This window comes from Dama dama, chromosome 20 (genome assembly GCF_033118175.1).
Source record: "Dama dama isolate Ldn47 chromosome 20, ASM3311817v1, whole genome shotgun sequence".
Taxonomy (NCBI): domain Eukaryota; kingdom Metazoa; phylum Chordata; class Mammalia; order Artiodactyla; family Cervidae; genus Dama; species Dama dama.
Genome location: NC_083700.1, coordinates 35,676,694 through 35,692,868, shown reverse-complemented (window position 1 = coordinate 35,692,868; position 16,175 = coordinate 35,676,694).

Genomic DNA, 16,175 nt, shown 5'->3' with positions numbered 1-16,175 from the left:
AGAGCCCCAGGTCATCTTTCACATGTTAAAGTTTGAAAATCTCTGCTAGTATAAAGTTGTTCTGGGGGAGGAGCCCAAATGGCAGATGAATAGGATGGGGAGACCACTTTCTCCCCTACAAATTCACCGAAAGAACAATTGACCACAGAGCAAACTTCACAAAACAACTTCTGATCGCTAGCTGAGGACATCAGGCGCCCAAAAAAGCAGCCCATTGTCTTCGAAAGGAGGTAGGACAAAATATAAAAGATAAAAAGAGAGACAAAAGAGCTAGGGAGGGAGACCCGTTCCAGGAAGGGAGTCGTAATAGAGGAAGTTTCCAAACACCAGGAAACCCTCGCACTGGCGGGTCTGGGGGAAGTTTTCAAATCTCGGAGGGCAACCTAACTGGGAGGAAAAATAAATAAAACCCACAGATTACGTGCCTAAAAGCAACTCCCAGCGAAAAAGTACCCCAGACGACCGCATCCACCACCAACAAGTGGGGGCGGAACGGAGTGGAGCGGGAGGCATTGCTTAGGGTAAGAACCGGGCCTGAGTGCCCTGAGGGCAATCGGAGGGAGCTTTTGTGAGATTCCAACTTAAACTGTTGGATAGCAGGAGAGAGAGAGAAAATTAACCAGCCCGAACACACTGCCGGCCGTTCGCACAACAAAGGGTCTGAGCAAGTCCAGAGAAGAGCTAGCCAGCTGCGGACCGACCCGTCCCCGCCAGAGGCAGGAGGCAGGGGGGAGGGGAAAGGGGCAAACTCGGCCCCAAAGACGGCATTCCCTACCACACTGCAAACAGGCCTCCAGTTTCTAACCAAAGACTTCCTGAGATTCTGGATGGCCGACATCCGCCGGGAGGGTCACGGCTAAACTCAAGGCGCATGCACCTGACCGGCACTGGCGGAAACTGAGGCTGGGGCCGCGGAGGGGAGAAGGCGTGCCGCACCTGGGGAGAGTGTGCCCATTAAGCTCCTGGCTGCCTGAGCTGCTCGGGCCATGGAAGGCACAAAACGCAGGCGCAACCGAGTCTGCACTTTTGTGGAGTACCCGAAAACTGGAACCGCACGCAACGCAGGGCCCGCTCCATATAGAGCAGCGGGGAGCCTGAGCAGCATAGATGGGGAAAGCAGCGTCCCTCCCTCCCCGCAGCACGACTGAATTAGTGAACCTAAACAAGAGACCACCTCCGCCCGCCTGTGTCAGGGCGGAAATTAGGCACTGAAGAGACTGGCAAACAGAAGCTAAATAAACAAAGGGAACCGCTTCAGAAGGGATCAGTGCAACAGATTAAAATCCCTGTAGGTAACACCAACTACACCAGAAGGGGCCTATAGATATCAAGAAGTGAAAGCTGGAACGAGGAGTTATCTGAAACTGAACCGAACCCACACTGACCACAACATCTCCAGAGAAATTCCTAGATATATTTTTACCTTCTTTTTTTTTTAATTAAAATTTTTTTTCTTTTCTTTTTCATTTTTTCTCATTTATCTTCTTTTAAAATTCCCTATTACACCCCCATTACTCCTTAACTTTCATTTTCATATATTTTTATGATTTTTTTAATTAGGAAAAAATTTTTTTTCTTTTTTTTTTTCTTTTTCTCTTATTTTCCTTTAAAGTCCTCTATTACTCCTCTACTACTCCTTAATTTTCATTTTCATTTCACTATAACCTTGCAAAAAAAAAAAAAGAGAAGCCCTATTTTTAAACCAAGCTTCATATATATTTCTAAAATTTTTTGTTTTTGTTTTTTAATATTGTATTTTTAAGACTCTAACCTCTACTCTAGATTTTTCATCTTTGTTTTTCAGTATGTGATATAAATTTTGGACATTTAAGAAGCCAATATTCAGTTCCCATTTTTATTCAGGAGTGTGTTGATTATTCTCTCCCAATCTTGACTCTCTGTTTTCTACCTCAGAACACCTCTATTTCCTCCTTTCCCCTTCTCTTCCCAATCCAATTCTGTGAATCTTTGCAGGTGTCTGGGCTACGGAGAACTCTTTGGGAACAGACAACTGCGTAGATCTGTCTCTCTCCTCTTGAGTCCCCCTTTTTCTCCTCCTGCTCATCTATATCTCCCTCCTCCCTCTCCTCTTTTCCATGTAACTCTGTGAACCTCTCTGGGTGTCCCTCATGGTGGAGAATCTTTTCACCATTAACCTGTAAGTTTTATTATCAGTGCTGTAGAGTTGGAGAAGTCTTGAGGCTACTGGAAGAATAAGGCTGAAATCCAGAGGTAGGAGACTTAAGCCAGAAACCTGAGAACACCAGAAAACTCCTGACTACACAGAACATTAAGTAATAAGAGACCATCCAAAAGCCTCCATACCTACACTGAAACCAACCACCACCCAAGAGCCAGTAAGTTCCAGAGCAAGACATACCACACAAATTCTCCAGCAACGCAGGAACATAGCCCTTAGCATCAACATACAGGCTGCCCAAAGTCACACCTAACACATAGACCCATCTCAAAACTCATTACTGGGCACTCCATTGCACTCCAGAGAGAAGAAATCCAGTTCCATGCACCAGAACACCGACGCAAGCTTCCCTAACCAGGAAACCTTGATAAGCCAATCGTCTAACCCCACCCACTGGGTGAAACCTCCACAATAAAAAGGAACCACAGACCTCTAGAATACAGAAAACCCACTCCAGACACAGCAATCTAAACAAGATGAAAAGGCAGAGAAATACCCAACAGCTAAAGGAACATGAAAAATGCCCACCAAGTCAAACAAAAGAGGAGGAGATAGGGAATCTACCTGAAAAAGAATTTAGAATAATGATAATAAAAATATCCAAAATCATGAAAACAAAATGGAGTTACAGATAAATAGCCTGGAGACAAAGATTAAGAAGATGCAAGAAATGTTTAATAAAGACCTAGAAGAAATAAAAAAGAGTCAATTAAAAATGAATAATGCAATAAATGAGATCAAAAACACTCTGGAGGGAAGCAACAGTAGAATAACAGAGATAGAAGATAGGATAAGTGAGGTAGAAGATAAAATGGTGGAAATAAATGAAGCAGAGAGGAAAAAAGAAAAAAGAATAAAAAGAAATGAGGACAACCTCAGGGACCTCTGGGACAATGTGAAACGCCCCAACATTCGAATCATAGGAGTCCCAGAAGAAGAAGACAAAAAGAAAGCCCATGAGAAAATACTCGAGGAGATAATAGCTGAAAACTTCCCTAAAATGGGGAAGGAAATAGTAACACAGGTCCACGAAACCCAGGGAATCGCAAACAGGATAAACCCAAGGCGAAACACGCCAAGACACATATTAATCAAATTAACAAAGATCAAACACAAAGAACAAATATTAAAAGCAGCAAGGGAGAAACTACAAATAACACACAAAGGGATTCCCATAAGGATAATAGCTGATCTATCAATAGAAACCATTCAGGCCAGAAGGGAATGGCAGGACATACTTAAAGTAATGAAAGAGAATAATCTACAACCTAGATGACTGTATCCAGCAAAGATCTCATTCAGATATGAAGGAGAATTCATAAGCTTTACAGACAAGCAAAAGCTGAGAGAATTCAGCACCACCAAACCAGCTCTTCAACAAATGCTAAAGGATCTTCTCTAGACAGGAAACACAGAAAGGTTGTATAAACGTGAACCCAAAACAACAAAGGAAATGGCAACGGGAACATACATATCAATAATTACCTTAAATGTAAATGGGTTGAATGCCCCAACCAAAAGACAAAGACTGGCTGAATGGATACAAAAACAAGACCCCTATATATGCTGTCTACAAGAGACCCACCTTAAAACAAGAGACACATACAGACTAAAAGTGAAGGGCTGGAAAAAATATTTCACACAAACGGAGAACAAAAGAAAGCAGGAATCACAATACTCATATCAGATAAAATAGACTTTCAAATACACGCTGTGAAAAGAGACAAAGAAGGACACTACATAATGATCAAAGGATCAATCCAAGAAGAAGATATAACAATTATAAATATATATGCACCCAACATAGGAGCACTGCAATATGTAAGGCAAACGCTAACGAGTATCAAAGAGGAAATTAATAGTAACACAATAATAGTGGGAGACTTTAATACCCCACTCACAACTATGGATAGATCAACTAAACAGAAAATTAACAAGCAAACACAAACTTTAAATGACACAATGGACCAGCTAGACCTAATTGATATCTATAGGACATTTCACCCCAAAACAAACAATTTCACCTTTTTCTCAAGTGCACACGGAACCTTCTCCAGAATAGATCACATCCTGGGCCATAAATCTAGTCTTGGTAAATTCAAAAAAATTGAAATCATTCCAGTCATCTTTTCTGACCACCACCACCTGATCTCAATTACAGGAAAAACATTGTTAAAAATTCAAACATATGGAGGCTAAATAACACGCTTCTGAATAACCAACAAATCATAGAAGAAATCAAAAAAGAAATCAAAATATGCATAGAAATGAATGAAAATGAAAACACAACAACCCAAAACCTATGGGACACTGTAAAAGCAGTGTTAAGGGGAAGGTTCATAGCATTACAGGCTTACCTCAAGAAACAAGAAAAAAGTCAAATAAATAACCTAACTCTACACCTAAAGCAACTAGAGAAGGAAGAAATGAAGAACCCCAGGGTTAGTAGAAGGAAATAAATCTTAAAAATTAGGGCAGAAATAAATGCAAAAGAAACTAAAGAGACAATAGCAAAAATCAACAAAGCTAAAAGCTGGTTTTTTGAAAAAATAAACAAAATTGACAAAACATTAGCCAGACTCATCAGGAAACAAAGAGAGACAAACCAAATTAACAAAATTAGAAATGAAAATGGAGAGATCACAACAGACAACACTGAAATACAAAGGATCATAAGAGACTACTACCAGCAGCTCTATGCCAATAAAATGGACAACTTGGAAGAAATGGAAAAATTCTTAGAAAAGTATAACTTTCCAAAACTGAACCAGGAAGAAACAGAAGATCTTAACAGACCCATCACAAGCATGGAAATTAAAACTGTAATCAGAAATCTTCCAGCAAACAAAAGCCCAGGACCAGATGGCTTCACAGCTGAATTCTACCAAAAACTTAGAGAAGAGCTAACACCTATCTTACTCAAACTCTTCCAGAAAACTGCAGAAGAAGGTAAACTTCCAAACTCATTCTATGAGGCCACCATCACCCTAATTCCAAAACCGGATAAAGATGCCACAAAAAGGAAAACTACAGGCCAATATCACTGATGAACATAGATGCAAAAATCCTTAACAAAATTCTAGCAAACAGAATCCAACAACATATTAAAAAAATCATACATCATGACCAAGTGGGCTTTATCCCAGGAATGCAAGGATTCTTTAATATCCGCAAATCAATCAATGTAATACACCACATTAACAAATTGAAAGATAAAAACCATATGATTATCTCAATAGATGCAGAGAAAGCCTTTGACAAAATTCAACACCCATTTATGATTAAAACTCTACAGAAAGCAGGAATAGAAGGAACATACCTCAACACAATAAAAGCTATATATGACAAACCCACAGCAAGCACTATGCTCAATGGTGAAAAATTGAAAGCATTTCCCCTGAAATCAGGAACAAGACAAGGGTGCCCACTCTCACCACTACTATTCAACATAGTGTTGGAAGTTTTGGCCACAGCAATCAGAGCAGAAAAAGAAGTAAAAGGAATGCAGATAGGAGAAGAAGAAGTGAAACTCTTGCTGTTTGCAGATGACATGATCCTCTACATAGAAAACCCTAAAGACTCTTCCAGAAAATTACAAGAGCTAATCAATGAATATAGTAAAGTTGCAGGATATAAAATTAACACACAAAAATCCCTTGCATTCCTATATACTAACAATGAAAAAACAGAAAGAGAAATTAAGGAAACAATACCATTCACCATTGCAACAAAAAGAATAAAGTACTTAGGAGTATATCTACCTAAAGAAACAAAAGACCTATACATAGAAAACTATAAAACACTGATGAAAGAAATCAAAGAGGACACAAAAAGATGGAGAAACATACCATGCTCATGGATTGGAAGAATCAATATTGTCAAAATGGCTATACTACCCAAAGCAATCTGTAGATTCAAAGCAACCCCTATTAAGCTACCAACAGTATTTTTCACAGAACTAGAACAAATAATTTCACAATTTGTATGGAAATACAAAAAACCTCGAATAGCCAAAGTAATCTTGAGAAAGAAGAATGGAACTGGAGGAATCAACCTGCCTGACTTCAGACTCTACTACAAAGTCACAGTCATCAAGACAGTATGGTACTGGCACAAAGACAGAAATATAGATCAATGGAACAGAATAGAAAGCCCAGAGATAAATCCACGAACCTATGGACACCTTATCTTCGACAAAGGAGACAAGGATATACAATGGAAAAAAGACAACCTCTTTAACAAGTGGTGCTGGGAAAGCTGGTCAACCACTTGTAAAAGAATGAAACTAGAACACATTCTAACACCATACACAAAAATAAACTCAAAATGGATTAAAGATCTAAATGTAAGACCAGAAACTATAAAACTCCTAGAGGAGAACATAGGCAAAACACTCTCCAACATAAATCACAGCAGGATCCTCTATGACCCACTTCCCAGAATATTGGAAATAAAAGCAAAACTAAACAAATGGGACCTAATGAAACTTAAAAGGTTTTGCACAACAAAGGAAACTATAAGCAAGGTGAAAAGACAGCCCTCAGATTGGGAGAAAATAATAGCAAATGAAGAAACAAAGGATTAATCTCAAAAACATACAAGCAACTCTTGAAGCTCAATTCCAGAAAACTAAATGACACAATCAAAAAATGGGCCAAAGAACTAAACAGACATTTCTCCAAAGAAGACATACAGATGGCTAACAAACACATGAAAAGATGCTCAACATCACTGATTATCAGAGAAATGCAAATCAAAACCACAACGAGGTACCATTACACACCAGTCAGGATGGCTGCTATCCAAAAGTCTACAAGCAATAAATGCTGGAGAGGGTGTGGAGAAAAGGGAACCCTCTTACACTGTTGGTGGGAATGCAAACTAGTACAGCTGCTATGGAAAACAGTGTGGAGATTTCTTAAAAAACTGGAAATAGACCTGCCATATGACCCAGCAATCCCACTTCTGGGCATACACGCCGAGGAAACCAGATCTGAAAGAGACACGTGCACCCCCATGTTCATCGCAGCACTGTTTATAATAGCCAGGACATGGAAGCAACCTAGATGCCCATCAGCAGATGAATGGATAAGGAAGCTCTGGTACATATACACCATGGAATATTACTCAGCCATTAAAAAGAATTCATTTGAACCAGTTCTAATGAGATGGATGAAACTGGAGCCCATTATACAGAGTGAAGTAAGCCAGAAAGATAAAGAACATTACAGCATACTAACACATATATAAGGAATTTAGAAAGATGGTAACGACAACCTTATATGCAAAACAGAAAAAGAGACACAGAAGTACAGAACAGACTATTGAACTCTGTGGGAGAAGGTGAGGGTGGGATGTTTCAAAAGAACAGCATGTATATTATCTATGGTGAAACAGATCACCAGCCCAGGTGGGATGTGTGAGACAAGTGCTCGGGCCTGGTGCACTGGGAAGACCCAGAAGAATCGGGTGGAGAGGGAGGTGGGAGGGGGGATCGGGATGGTGAATACATGTAAATCTATGGCTGATTCATATCAATGTATGACAAAACCCACTGAAATGTTGTGAAGTAATTAGCCTCCAACTAATAAAAAAAAATAAATTAATTAAAAAAAAATCTTCAAACTCATGATCACTTGTTTCTTTGTAGTAATGTGACTGAACCTGTATCTTTTTTTCCCAAAAAAAACCCACAAAAGTTTATTAAAATGAACCCGTATCTTTGTAACAAGTTTGATATAGTTTGAGAGCAATTTAATTTGCAGAAAGTCCATCTTTTTAGTACATTTTCAAAGTGTTCTGTTCCTTTTGAAGGAAAAGGATCCACTACTGAAAAAATGGCCACAATGTAATGTTGCTACCAACTCAGCAGAGGGCGCTCCAACTTAAAGATGAAGAACAGCTTTAGGATACATATTAACAGTAAAAACAGAGGGGAATGCAGGCAGGCTGCAGAACAAAGAAAAGGAAGATTAGTAGGTCTTTATTTTTAAATCATCAATATGGTTATGGATTCCTAAAATATACCAACAAAAACATACAGAACGAAAATATTATTTAAAACCTGGGTATAACATTTTTTTCTTTTTAAAAAAATATTCTCTGTCCATCTTCATTCATATATTTTATATATTGCAAAAACAATCTATTACATCAACATCCTTCCATCAATAACAAAATAAGTTTCCTTTGGAGTCAGGAACTTTATGACCCCTGTGAATGACTTCTCAGTGACTCAGTCATCTATTTAAGCCCTGAAGGATATAATGTAACTTTGTGCTGGGGGGGGAGGGGGGGAAGGGGGGAACAATGGTTAAAGTTCATTTAGCAACCCTTGAAACCTTCTGTTGTCAAAATGTACTTCTTTTTTTTTTTTTCTTTTCTTTCAGTGGGTTTTGTCATACATTGTCATGAATCAGCCATAGAGTCACACGTATTCCCCATCCCGATCCCCCCTCCCACCTCCCTCCCCACCCGACTCCCCCGGGACCTCCCATGCACCAGGCCCGAGCACTTGTCTCATGCATCCCACTTGGGCTGGTGATCTGTTTTGCCATAGATAATATACATGCTGTTCTCTCGAAACATCCCACCCTCACCTTCTCCCACAGAGTTCAATAGTCTGTTCTGTACTTCTGTGTCTCTTTTTCTGTTTTGCATATAAGGTTGTCGTTACCATCTTTCTAAATTCCTTATATATGTGTTAGTATGCTGTAATGTTCTTTATCTTTCTGGCTTACTTCACTCTATATAATGGGCTCCAGTTTCATCCATCTCATTAAAACTGATTCAAATGAATTCTTTTTAACGGCTGAGTAATATTCCATGGTGTATATGTACCAGAGCTTCCTTATCCATTCATCTGCTGATGGACATCTAGGTTGCTTCCATGTCCTGGCTATTATAAACAGTGCTGCGATGAACATGGGGGTGCACGTGTCTCTTTCAGATCTGGTTTCCTCGGCGTGTATGCAGAAGTGGGATTGCTGGGTCATATGGCAGGTCTATTTCCAGTTTTTTAAGAAATCTCCACACTGTTTTCCATAGCAGCTGTACTAGTTTGCATTCCCACCAACAGTGTAAGAGGGTTCCCTTTTCTCCACACCCTCTCCAGCATTTATTGCTTGTAGACTTTTGGATAGCAGCCATCCTGACTGGTGTGTAATGGTACCTCGTTGTGGTTTTGATTTGCATTTCTCTGATAATCAGTGATGTTGAGCATCTTTTCATGTGTTTGTTAGCCATCTGTATGTCTTCTTTGGAGAAATGTCTGTTTAGTTCTTTGGCCCATTTTTTGATTGTGTCATTTAGTTTTCTGGAATTGAGCTTCAAGAGTTGCTTGTATGTTTTTGAGATTAATCCTTTGTTTCTTCATTTGCTATTATTTTCTCCCAATCTGAGGGCTGTCTTTTCACCTTGCTTATAGTTTCCTTTGTTGTGCAAAACCTTTTAAGTTTCATTAGGTCCCATTTGTTTAGTTTTGCTTTTATTTCCAATATTCTGGGAAGTGGGTCATAGAGGATCTTGCTGTGGTTTATGTCGGACAGTGTTTTGCCTATGTTCTCCTCTAGGAGTTTTATAGTTTCTGGTCTTACATTTAGATCTTTAATCCATTTTGAGTTTATTTTTGTGTATGGTGTTAGAATGTGTTCTAGTTTCATTCTTTTACAAGTGGTTGACCAGCTTTCCCAGCACCACTTGTTAAAGAGGTTGTCTTTTTTCCATTGTATATCCTTGTCTCCTTTGTCGAAGATAAGGTGTCCATAGGTTCGTGGATTTATCTCTGGGCTTTCTATTCTGTTCCATTGATCTATATTTCTGTCTTTGTGCCAGTACCATACTGTCTTGATGACTGTGACTTTGTAGTAGAGTCTGAAGTCAGGCAGGTTGATTCCTCCAGTTCCATTCTTCTTTCTCAAGATTACTTTGGCTATTCGAGGTATTTTGTATTTCCATACAAATTGTGAAATTATTTGTTCTAGTTCTGTGAAAAATACTGTTGGTAGCTTGATAGGGATTGCATTGAATCTATAGATTGCTTTGGGTAGTATAGCCATTTTGACAATATTGATTCTTCCAATCCATGAGCATGGTATGTTTCTCCATCTTTTTGTGTCCTCTTTGATTTCTTTCATCAGTGTTTTATAGTTTTCTATGTATAGGTCTTTTGTTTCTTTAGGTAGATATACTCCTAAGTATCTTATTCTTTTTGTTGCAATGGTGAATGGTATTGTTTCCTTAATTTCTCTTTCTGTTTTTTCATTGTTAGTATATAGGAATGCAAGGGATTTTGTGTGTTAATTTTATATCCTGCAACTTTACTATATTCATTGATTAGCTCTAGTAATTTTCTGGAAGAGTCTTTAGGGTTTTCTATGTAGAGGATCATGTCATCTGCAAACAGCGAGAGTTTCACTTCTTCTTCTCCTATCTGGATTCCCTTTACTTCTTTTTCTGCTCTGATTGCTGTGGCCAAAACTTCCAACACTATGTTGAATAGTAGTGGTGAGAGTGGGCACCCTTGTCTTGTTCCTGATTTCAGGGGAAATGCTTTCAATTTTTCACCATTGAGGGTGATACTTGCTGTGGGTTTGTCATATATAGCTTTATTATGTTGAGGTATAAAACGTACCTCTTTTTAAAGTTGTTATAGTGCTGATTCTTCTTCATTATTGTTGTTGATTTTAATTAACCTTTCTTTTTCATATCTTTGGGCTTCCCTAGTGGCTCAGCTGTAAAGAATCCCCCTGCAACGCCGGAGACCTCAGTTCTATCCCTGGGTCGGAAAGATCCCCTGAAGAAGAGAACAGCTACCTGCTCCAGTATTCTGGCCTGGAGAATTTCATGGACTGTATAGGACATGGGGTTGCAAAGAGTCGGACACGACTGAGCAACTTTCACTTTCATGTCTTTAAAAGTCTTCTGGATGTTGACTCTGTATAAGGCATTATATTACATGTGTGTAAATACAGGCAATTTATAGTCATACCCTAATTCTGTATTTTCTATTTTCAAAGAAAAATACTTGAAGAAACTTAGTAGGCTATAAAGAGATACTGTTTGGAGAGTCAAACTGCCAGAAACCCAGACTTATTAGTTTATGCAAGAAGTGAAGGACTGCAGCTGGAACTCAGGTAAAATAAGAACCATGGGGACTTCCCTGTAGTCCAGTGGTTAAGATTCTGCACTCCCACTGCACAGGTTTGATCCCTTATTGGGGAACTAAGATCCCACATGCTCAGAGACATGGCCAAAAAATAAAAGCAAATTAAACCAAGAATCATGAACTGGAACAGCCTCAAGATTCTGCATCGTGTGTCTCTGCTCCCATCTGTGCTCCTGCCTCTGCCTTCTCCCACAGTGCAAATCCCTTTTCTTCACATAGTAGGAAACATGGTTGTAACATCTCCCAGTTTCATGTCTCACTACCTCAGGCACCAGAGACAGCCTTTTAAACACTTTTTCTGGCACTAAGTTTCCAAATCCTCTTCAGGGACTCCGCAACTTAGGTTAGGTGCTCACCAGGAGCAAATAACAATGTCCATGGGCCAGGATTATAGCAGTGCATTGCAGTTCCCAGTGAATCCAAATAAGAAAGGGGAGAAGTGCATTTTGTGGAAGAGTATACAGATGTACAAACAGAGTTTTCTTTTTAAATATAATTGACTTGGGTTTCAGTATACCAGATTATATGTAATTTGTCAAATGTTCAAAAATTAGTTCCATTTGAAAACAAATCAGAAAAAATTAAGCATCTCTCAAATTGACTTAAATAAATGGCAAAATGAGATTCAATTAACAAAACCAAATTACTAAGCAACCTTGTAGAGACATAAATTTTATATAAAGTAAAGTAGAATTAACAGGCTGTTAAATAGAAATTTAACTAAGATACCAAGACAACATATATCCTAAGACAAAATGAGATGCAAGGCCATAAAAGCAGAATTTTCAAAGGACATTTAGTAGAAAGTCAGTTTTGTGGCCCTTGAACCCCTCACCCATATTGAGAATAAAAAGGGTTGGGTTGGGATTGGAAGCTATTTAGAGAGGCTGCTACTGTACTGAATGTCCCCTTCCACTCACCCCCACCTCCTACCTAGGGAAAAGGGTACCTGTCTCTCACCACAGCCCAGGGCAAGGAAGTTCAGTAAGACTACCTGAAAAGTTTGATATAAAAATCTTATGGTTTTTAAGACACAGTGGACTGGTATCTGATTCATGCTTAGGAAACATGTGCTAACCATCCTCACAATAAAGTGAAAGAGAAGCTGTGCCGTAGACAAGTTACACCCTCAGAGTTTGTTGAAACAAAGAATGTGTGAATATTTCTCTTGTACCAGAAGTAAGCTGTGAAAAGAGAACCAAGGTGGAGTTGTCTTAAATCCTGTCTGAAAGGACTAAAGAGCTGTTTGAAGAGATTAACTTCCTCAGGAAAAAAAAAATGGTGGAAGTACCATCAGATATCTAGAGATTGTTCAGAAGGAGACATAAGTGACCAGCATGATGTCCAACAAGAAACTACAGAAGAGATTTCCTAGTAACTAGGTGGGTCTACAAAGAACCCACAAAAGAGCTGATAAGGGAAAGAAAGAGCTTCACGAGACGTCAGGGCAGAAAACTCAAGTGCTGCTCACCATGGTCTTAGGTAAACACTGGCCTGCTGGCCCTTTCCTCACCTCTCTGTTCTACTGGGACTCTGAGGGGGTTGGCAAGCTAAAGAAACTGAATCCTAGATGGGAAAAAACAAGAAGCCAAAAATGCCTCTCTCTCTCATCATAGGCCTTTTGTCTGTGGCAGGTCTGAGCAGAGGTAGAGAAAGAAATTTTAGTTTAAATCAAGATTGAAGTTTTGATGACTGTGCTAGGCCAAACATTTTATTAATTGAAAGTGATAAGAAAGGTGGTGAGATTTGCCCTGAAGTTCATCTAGAGCAAACAAAGAACCAGCCTCAAAAAATGAGTTCAAAGAGACTCTGGGAAAAGTCACAAAGGCCTTTACATCACACAAGTTATACTTGTTCCCATACTTAAAATACTCAGCTACAATACAATCTCACACCTGTTAGAATGGCTGTTAACAAAAAGACAAGAATAACAAGTGTTGGTGAGGATGTGAAGAAAAGGGAACCCTCATGTACTATTAGTGGGAATGTAAACCAGTGCAGCCAATAAGGAAAACAGTATGGAGATTAGTCAAAAAACTAACAAGAAAACTACCACATGACCTAGTTGGGGCTTCCTAGGTGGTGCAGTGGTAAAGAATCCACCTGCTAATGCAGAAGGTGCAAAAGACACAGGTTCAATCTCTGGGTCGGGAATATCCCCTAGAGTAAGAAGGGGCAACCTGCTCCAGTATTCTTGCCTGGACAATTCCATGGACAGAGGAACCTGACCAGGCTACAGTCCATGGGGTCACAAAGAGCCAGACATGACTGAGCAACTGAGCATGACCCAGTTATCCCACTTTTGGATATTTATCCAAAGAAAATAAAAACACGAATCCAAAAAGATATATGCACGGTGAACTCCAACAGTCATCTTGGTCATGTGGTGGTCTGATCAGCATCATCTTGATTGTTTTAAGCATTAGTTAATCTTCATTTCTAGGGCTGATTTGTTCCCACTTTCTTGAGGCCAGTTCTTGGAAATATGCAAGATGGAGCAGCTTATCTCATGGCTACAGTCTGGTGATCATACAGTTAGCTTTTTCACTCTGGTTATAAGTAACTGCAAGACAACTCAGGAATGTGCATCAGACACTGTTATCTATGTCCTTCAGGGAGGAAATAAAGATTCTGTGATGCTATTGTCCTAATCATTAACTGCCTGAGCACCTGTTTTGTGTGTGTGTGTGTGTGTGTGTGTGTGTGTGTGTGTGTGACTATGAGGAGTCCTGGATGACTACAGATTTTTTTACAAAGAGGCAGGCAACATAGAGGGGCTTTCATACCTCAGAGGGCCCTGCACGGTCTTGCTTGCTTTCAAAATGAATTGAGGCAGCTGTTAGAGAAACATCCTAAATTCTAGACACTTTACATATGTAATTCTCATATAAGTCCTATAACAATCCTTCAAAGTAGGAATTAATAACCCCTCTTTTTTTTTCACATATGTGATGCCTATCAAGAAGACTGAGTGACTTTCTCAAAAAACAGAGTCATGATTCATATTCATGTTTATCTGGTCCCAACAAACATGTCCTTTCTAAAGGTCACATTAGTTCCTGTTTCTGACATCTTTAAATTCCAGATAATTTATCAAAAATCTCTGAGCTCTAGTTTCTTTGTGGACAAGATTGGATTAAAAATGCCTGTTCTCCTTCCTTCTAAGGATACTGGAAGAATCATGAGATAATACATTATACATTATAAAGAGGAAAGGAACAATACTTTATTGCTCCTTCCTCTGCAGACAGATTTATATTGGAGGTAATCATATGAGGGGATCATATATATAATCATAAATTGCTTGGGGTATACTATACTAAAAGCCATTGTATCTTCTCTGAAAAACATTTAAAAACGGAAATGCCTGCTTTAAATATAAGTTTACTGGCCTATGAACATAAAAAACAAAAGTAGAGAATGGAAACCATTCCTTTTTCACTTGTTCACTGAAACAAAAAACTTATTTGGATTATGCAAATCATTACCAATCTAATAATTATCTTGGCTGCAGTAATCCAGACTGTACATGAATGACGTGGAGGAAGGCTGGCCACTATGTGCACCTATTTGAATTTTGTTTGGGCAAATTTGTTTAGCCTCAGAATAACTTCCTGTTGCCTACATAACATCCTGCATAGACTTCCTGGTAGTCTTTCGTGATATGTCAGGGTGAGTAACTAAATAACATTGTAAACAACATTTCAACTTGCAGTGAGGCATTATTACCATCCTCTCCCTAGGAAAACAAAGGTTATTTATGAGAAAGAGAGGATGGCTAAGAAAATTGACTACTATAAAATTACTAAGTTTTAAAAAATGAATTAAAATATGCCCATTTTAGTTACCTTTTTATTCTGTTTAAATGCTAAGGCATTTAATCTTAAATGCGAGGCTTCATTAGCCACCTGTGTTATACTAAAATTTTTTTCAACCATTTAAAAATTCTCCCCTTTATACCAATTTCTTTTGCTATTTTTAACTGACCTATATAATTTCATTTCTGATTACGAAATGATACATGTTTATTGTGTGGAAAATACATAAAATCACAAAAGAAAAAAAGTAAGCATGATCCCACTGTCCAAAGGTTTAACTTAAATGTGAAGACTTTCACTTCCTCCCTCCCCTGTCTTTTGTATAACTGCTTTACTGCATATTCCTTTTGTTGATTAAAATAATCTCAGATTACATATTACTATTTTGAATACTGCCTTTCCTAGTTCATATAGTATAGCCATTTGTCCATGTCATTAACACTCCTATATCATTATATCAAATAACTGTTTAATACTGTATTGTGTTATGTTTAAATATTTTGTTAAACATATTCATTATTACAATTCTCTGCTATTATAAACAATGAAAAATATAAAACTCTCTAAAAGATAAATCTTAACCTTTTTTCCCCTCTCTTCCTCTACTGCTTTATTTTGCATTACATTAATATTTTCTACATAAAATGGCCACATCTTAATAGGGTATTAGCTCTATAAAGGGTTTTTCTTTCATTAATTCACCAAATACTCAACTTGTACTGATAGGCTATATTGCTTTAACAAATAGACCCAAAAATGTAACCAGCTAAAAGTAATTATTTCTCACTCACATAATAGTACTACACAGGTGTTCCAGGTCATAGTTACCTTTCCTCCATGCAGCTTCAGGAAATCTAATTTCAGGCTTAGAAACTGTACTTGTCATTTCCACTCACATTCCATTGGAAAGAACTTCACCATATGTCTACCCTCACTACCGGGGATGCTGAGAAATCTTTAGGTATATTTCAAGGAAGAAGGGGAGATTGCA